Below are 7,038 nucleotides of genomic sequence, written 5' to 3'. Positions count from 1 at the left end.
ATTACATGGCAATAGATAACTAGAATAGATTTTGGTATTGAGAGTGGGCTGTTGTTATAACAGAAACCTAAACATGAGGCATTGTTACGATTCTGTTCCCTATTCCAATGTCCAAAGACCCAATTTATGTTTCTTACTATAAATCACAGTATCAGTCATCCTGTGTTTGAGCAGCAGACAGAAGAAGTTCGAGGGGCCTCCAGGGGTATGTTGGTGAAAGTCTAAAAGGACCCTGAGGGTAACTTAAAGAACAGTGAGGAAAATGCTACTGGAACTGGAGGAAAGGGGCCTCTGGTGGATGCTGAAAGGTTTGGTGACACTGATGTCTGCAGTGATGTGAAAAGCAGGAAACATTTCATAAGGAACATGATGACCTGGCCAACCTGTAAAATGCGAAGGAGAGACTGTAACTAAAAATGGAACATTCTTTGCTCTGGCTGGTGTGGCTCAGTGGATTGAGTGTTGGCTTGCAAACCAGGGCATCGCCAGTTCAATACCCAGTCGGGGCACATGCCTGGGTTGCAGCGCAGGCCAATGTCCTCAGTTGGGGGCACACAAAGGCAGCCACACATTGATGTTTCTCTCCCTGTCTTTCTCCCTCCCTTCTGCTCTCTCTGAAAATAAATAAATACAATATTTTAAAAATAAAATAAAATAAAAATGGAACATTTCGGTTGGGAGGCAAAATTTAGAGGGTATGTAAAAGAGCCAGAGTTTTCCGGATTTGGAAAAAAAGCTACCTTTCACGCCCAGGCTCTCCGGAGAGCAAACTATTCTCACTCCACTCTAACCTGGTCAAAGCCTGGATAAATACACCCTCGGGGGTATCCCAGGCCCAGGAGGAGGCCAGCTGGAATTTGAGCAGCCTATGACTAAACATGCATTAGGAAGTGTACCGGATAGCTTCCAGGTCATACTCTCTTAAATACTACTCTGGAAAGTACCTACGAAACTGCCTTTGTTGTCAATAATTACTGGTTGCTGTAAGCTTCTAGAAGGATGAGAGTGTCCAGGTTGCTTCGGAAGGACTCAGGTCCAAACGCATCCAATTTAATTATTTGTGAGCCACCATTCTGGGCTGGATGCCATGCTAGGCTTGGCGACACAGTCCTGGTTTTCCAAAAGCTCCTCTGCTGTGGAAGGGGACAGGCAAGCAAACGGACCACCACATTAGTAAGCAGTGAATGGTGAAGATAGACAAGGACCAGAAATAGCCTAGAGGAAAGGGAAGTCTTTCTGGGGAAGCAGGTTTGGGGGTTGGGTTTTAAGGTATGAGTAGGTGCTCAATGGGATCTCAGGAAGAGAGCCTTACACATGGAAAAGGGGTGAAGCCATCAGGCACAGCATGCCCTCAGTTTGAGCTGAGCAGTTTTCTTCTTATTGGAGCATAGGACGAAGGGTGTGTGGACACAGGAGATGGAGCTACCCACTGGCTGCTGTGGCTCAGTGGATGGAGCGTCGGCCTGCGAGCCAAGTGTCGCTGGTTCGATTCCCAGTCAGGGCACATGACTAGGTTGCACGTCAGATCCCCAGTTGGGGGCGCGAGTGAGAGGCAACCACACAGGGGTGTTTCTCTCCCTCTCTTTCTCCTTTCCCCCTCTCTAAAAATAAAATAAACAAATAAATTTTTTTTTAAAAAGAGAAATGGAGCTAAATAAGCTCACAGAGGCCAACCATGATGGGGCCTCATCCTCAACTAAAAGGCTGGGATTTTATCTTGGGGGATAGCATGGGGGAGAGGCATGGTTCTAGGTCCTGGAAAGAACATGGCGTGATTTGCTTTTGAGAAAACTCACTCTGGCATCAGTAAGGGGGGTGGGACGGGGAAATGCCAGCCAGAAGGGCCTTTCAGAAGGTAAACAGGAGAGTCAAAAGGCTGGTGAGAGTGGAGAGGTCAGGCAGGAAGGCATCGGCAGGAGGTCACACCACAGGCCTCGGCGACGGTGACAGGCTGGATTGGATGTGGGCTGTGAGGGGACAGAGCAGTCCAGGATGACTCCCAAAGTCTCTTTGCATGAGTGGGTGGATGCGGAGGCAGGGCCTTTCGGCAAGAGGAGAGGAGTGCAGATCCCCTGGCAGAAAACGGCTGCAGGGAGAGGCTCCTTCCTGTGCCCGTAAGGACATGTCTGGCAGGACTCAGTCCCCCGGGCAGGGCGGAAATATGCGCTAGCCATGCTGGGGGCCCCTAACATGCAAACTGGCAGCTGCTGAAACAAGTTGGCTCCCACGACGAAGCATGCATGGTGTCCCCGGTCTGAGGACAGTGTGGCTCTGGAGAGTAGCGAGGCAGAGGTGGCACCCCAGTTTCCCACTTCTTTCCTCCTTGTGCTCCTCCTTCCTGGAAGGGGGCACTATCATACACCCCAAAGCTCAAGCCGAACCCTCACACCTCGCTGGTGCCTCCCTCTCCCTCCCCCTCCATCTCATCTACTTTGTCCCCAACCACTCTATCCCACATGGCCTTGTCACTCCTGGTCCTCCTCTCCTGCTTGCTTTATTTATTTATTTTATTTTACAGAGAGGGAAAGGAAGAGAGAAAGAAGGAGAGAAACATCACTGTGTGGTTGCCTCTTGTGTGTCCCCAACTGGGGACCTGGCCTGCAGCCCAGGCATGTGCCCTGACTGGGAATCAAACCGGTGACCCGTTGGTTCGCAGGCTGGTTCTCAATCCAGAGCCCCACCAGCCAAGGCTCTCCTGCTTTTACTATCTTCACGGCATTTCTACTATCTAAATATATACTATCTAGCTACTGTACACCACCAAAAATACTACTATACATCTGTCAGCTTGTTTCCTGTCTGTCCCCGCTCTGGAATGTAAGCTCCGGGAGGGCGGGGACTCTGCCTTGCTCTTCTCTACACCCCTAATGCCCAGAACAATGCCTGGCACACGGCAGGAGCCCAGCACACGGTTGTTAAATGAGGTTCTTTTATTTATTTATTTATTTATTTATACTTTTAGAGAGAGAGGAAAGGGGAAAGAGAGGGAGAGAAACATCACTGTGTGGTTGCCCCTCACACGCCCCCAATTGGGGACCTGACGTGCAACCTAGTCATGTACCCTGACTGGGAATCGAACCAGCGACACTTGGTTCATAGGCCGACGCTCCATCCACTGAGCCACAGCAGCCAGGGAGGTTCTTGATTCAAGCACTTCTCTGCTGTCACTACACACGGCTCCTGGAGCCTCTTGGACTTGGTGACCGATTTCACGAAGGTCAGGAAGGCGAGGGAGGAGTCCGAGGTGACGAGTCTTTCCAAGTCACGGCCCCTCTCTGATGCACCCATTCCCCCCAGAGCAGCCAGAGTAGCCCTCTCAAACCACGGACCATGTCCCTCTCTTACCTAAAATCTCCCAGTGGCCCTCAAGGCCTGGCATGCCCGCCTCTCCCGCCTCAGCGGCAATCATTTCACTTCTTGCTCTCTCCTTCCCATACCCCACTTTCCTTCCTCAGACCAAACCTACCTCCTGGACAGTCACACCTCAGTCTTCCCCAGCAACCCGCCTGGGTCTCAGCTCCATCCAGACGAAAACGGAGCCTCCTCCTCACCCAGGCAGCTTCTAGCACATCAACCTGATTATTTCCTTCACACCGCTCATCACAGCTGATTCTTGTTCCCTGATTTGCTAACTTGATTTGTGTTTCTTTTTCACCTCTTTGCCCCAGAATGTACTGCAGTGCCTAGAGCACAGTGAAAGCTCAACTGGGTGAGCCCCGGCCAGTGTGGCTCAGTTGGTTGGGCATTGCCCCACAAAGCAAAAGATCACTGGTTCGATTCCCGGTCAGGGCACATGCCTGGGTTGCAGGTTCAGTCCCCAGTCAGGGTGTATACAAGAGGTAGTAAGTAGATCAGTGTTTCTGTCTCGCATCAATGCTTCTCTCCCTTTCTTTCTCCCACCCTTCCTCTCTCTAAATAAATAAACTTTTAAATAAATATTTGTTGGATGAAATTGTGCTCCCTCTATCATGATGGTGGCGGTAGTGATGATGATGAAGAGGAGAACAATGGTCTCGATGCTGCTCGTACTAATGGTACTCTCCCACAGCGAGATACTGGTTTGCATGTGTGGACCCAAGGACGGACTAGAGCATGTTCTTGACCATCTAATTACAGACAGAATCCATCGTTACAAGCTTTGTCGGGGCTTCGGAGCTGGGGCTGTGTGTACGTAGTTCATGCCAGGAGATCTCAGTCATCCTTAAGTACAATGTACCACCTGTCTCCATGGATACCCACTCGAAAAAGCAAAATGAGATTGTCTCAGGTACCCTCTATCACTCTGCAAGATGAGGTGGAATTATTGTGTCTGGTAAACAATAAATATTGAGACAAAAACGTCCTTCCCAGCCCCCACACTCACTCTGCCTGGGAGGGTTTTGAGGACATGCTAAAGAAGAGAGAAAATGTAGTTAACCAGACAGTGCTGCAGGGAGGGACTGGGCTGACCGCCAACAGGGGCTGCAGAAGAAAGGTTTTGTCCAGAAATGAAAGCAAGGTGACCTGTCAGTTTTAATAACACTGGGGAAAACGTAAAGGAAAAAACATAGTCGAACACATCTCATATTGCTTCAGAAAAAGAGAACCTCAAAAGCAGAGATGGAAGAAATCTCAGACAATCATTTCGTTTTACAGATGGATGATTTGAAGCCCGGGGGGGTGGGGGGGAGAACTTTCCCAGGGTCACAAAGAAATTCCATGCCTCATCTACGTCTGGAATTCTCGCTTCGTAAAGTTCACTGTTTTTCTGGCACATAGCATCCCAGGTGCAAACCTAACTTCCAAGCAACATTAAGCTAAGTCATCCACGTGCATGCTCATCTTTGTGGCTACAGAAACTAACAAGACCCTCTGTCCAAAACACACCCAAATGCCCATGGCGTCTCATTTCTAGTTCTTCCTTTCGGACCACGGCCAACCCACAAGGATTACTTCCCCTTTGACTTCCAAGCTGATACTAACAAAAGGAGGCAAGACAACAATCAAAAGAAATGCATTGGCAGAGAACGGTGTGTGCGCACAAGACTTAAAGAATCAGTGGGTGAATCATATGGGAGCGTGAACACTCTATGTGAGCCATGTCAAATCAGAATCACAACTCTCACCGAGTAAAACTGTGGGAAAACAAGACCATTTGAGAATACGTGGGGCTCTATGTGGGATGAAGTGACAAGAAGGTCAAGATGGTTAAGTATACCACTCGGGACTCTAAATTATCAGGTCACATTACCTGGCGGCTCTGAAAGATGTTTCTTTTTTTAATCTAAATAAAAAGACATACTTCTAAACGACAAATGTGGAACCTGGGATCAAAATAAGAAAAGGCAAGGAAGCACAAAGCAGCAATCGGACCTGGGGTCTCACCCTAAATACTTACCTTGGGCAGTTTAGATATTTAACCTTTCTTTCTTTAAAGTAAGGATAACAATAACAATACAATAATAAACACAGACATCCCTTACTTATCAATACCTATATGCCAGGCAATGCAGCAAGCACTTTATACAACCCTTCTTTCATCTAGTCCCCAACTCAATCACCGGAAATGTGATCGGCATCATTATTTCCAATGAGAACCACAGCGATGAACTAGTTTGCCCAAATTTACTACCAAGCTGTAGGACCAAAATGTGAATTGAAGTTGGAGTTCTTAGTCATTATATTTCAAAGGGTGGTAGAGAGCATTACATTTAAAAGTTAAGAAGGAAAACACCTTGCCAAGTGCCAGCTCCTAGAACATGTTCCCTACGTGGTAGTTTGTGTCCCCTCCGTCCTTGTTCACAACCCGTAGCTCATCCTGTACAAGGAAGGGACGAGAAGGCTCAATCCTCCTTTGCTAACTCTCAAACCTTTCATTGCTAAAGTTGTCACCGAATTGCCGAATTGCCGGTCAGCTAAGTGGGAGATAGTTGTGGAGCGGAGGCCAGAAGATCCCCAATGCTGTTTCTTCCCCTTCTAGTTACAGGACCCAGAAACCAGGCGGCAGAAGGAAAGGGGTACACTGGCTTTGCTATTGAGGGGGGACTCAAATGTTAGAGAAATTTCAGTTTCAGATAACACCTAATAAGCTTAGTAATCAATGTATGTAAAAAGCTATTGTCTCAGGAACTGAAGGAATGACCCACCGTGACTCCAGGAGACTATGAACTGTCCCACCTTGTGCCTCGGGAGGACTGCAAGCAACCAAGAGGGTATGTGAGTCATTGAGCTCCAGGGTGAGAACACCACCGCCCAGGACACAGATGAAGGAATGCTGCAGCTTTTATTTGCTGAGTTAACCTTGTCCCTGAACTCCAAACCCCTTACCTCCGCTTTTCTTCTCCTTATAAAAAAGGGTCCATTTAAAATGGAATTGAAGACGGCCTGTTAGGGTACAAATCCACCGTCTTCTCGGATCGCTGACCCTCTGAATAGAACGCCCATAAAGATTCTACCCCCTGTCTCTGCTTATTGGCTCTGGTAGGTGACAGACGGCACAAGCACCAACGTCTCCAGTTTCACTATGAGAACTAGAATATCTAATTTTCTTATCTGGGAATCAATTTCCGCTTTCGAAGGCAGGGGCTGGGCTGCAGGGCCCCGGGAGGGGACCCTGGAACGGTGACAAAGAGCATGTGCTCTGCAAGGGATTTACCTCCACATCCTGCCCCATCTTCAAAATGAGTGATAATAAAGCAAATGATCATTGTACGTAATTCACACGGTTGCGTAAATAAGTCAAATAATTCCCCCCAAAGTGCTTAGCAGAGTGCCTTGGACATGGTAAGCACTCAATGCCACCTGTCATTCCTATTGCTCTTCATCCTATCAACACCATTACTCCACTATTCGAGGTGTCTCGGTTAGGCCAGGGGACTCCTTTGTGAACGACTTTAATTTACACATGCATTCAGCGGGCTAAAGGGTGGCTCTGCAGCCCCGAATTTAGGGCTTTCCACGGCACAGTGACCAGGTCGGCTGCCTGCAGGGTAAGTCTGCGACTTTCAGAACAGCCATGACAGGTCCCTTCGCCTTTTCTTTAGGGGGCCCTGCGGAGCC

Source organism: Furipterus horrens, unplaced genomic scaffold, assembly GCF_987537825.1.
Source record: "Furipterus horrens unplaced genomic scaffold, mFurHor1.1.pri manual_scaffold_10, whole genome shotgun sequence".
Classification (NCBI taxonomy): Eukaryota; Metazoa; Chordata; class Mammalia; order Chiroptera; family Furipteridae; genus Furipterus; species Furipterus horrens.
The sequence above is the reverse complement of the archived record's forward strand: the minus strand, read 5'-3'. Positions refer to the sequence as shown.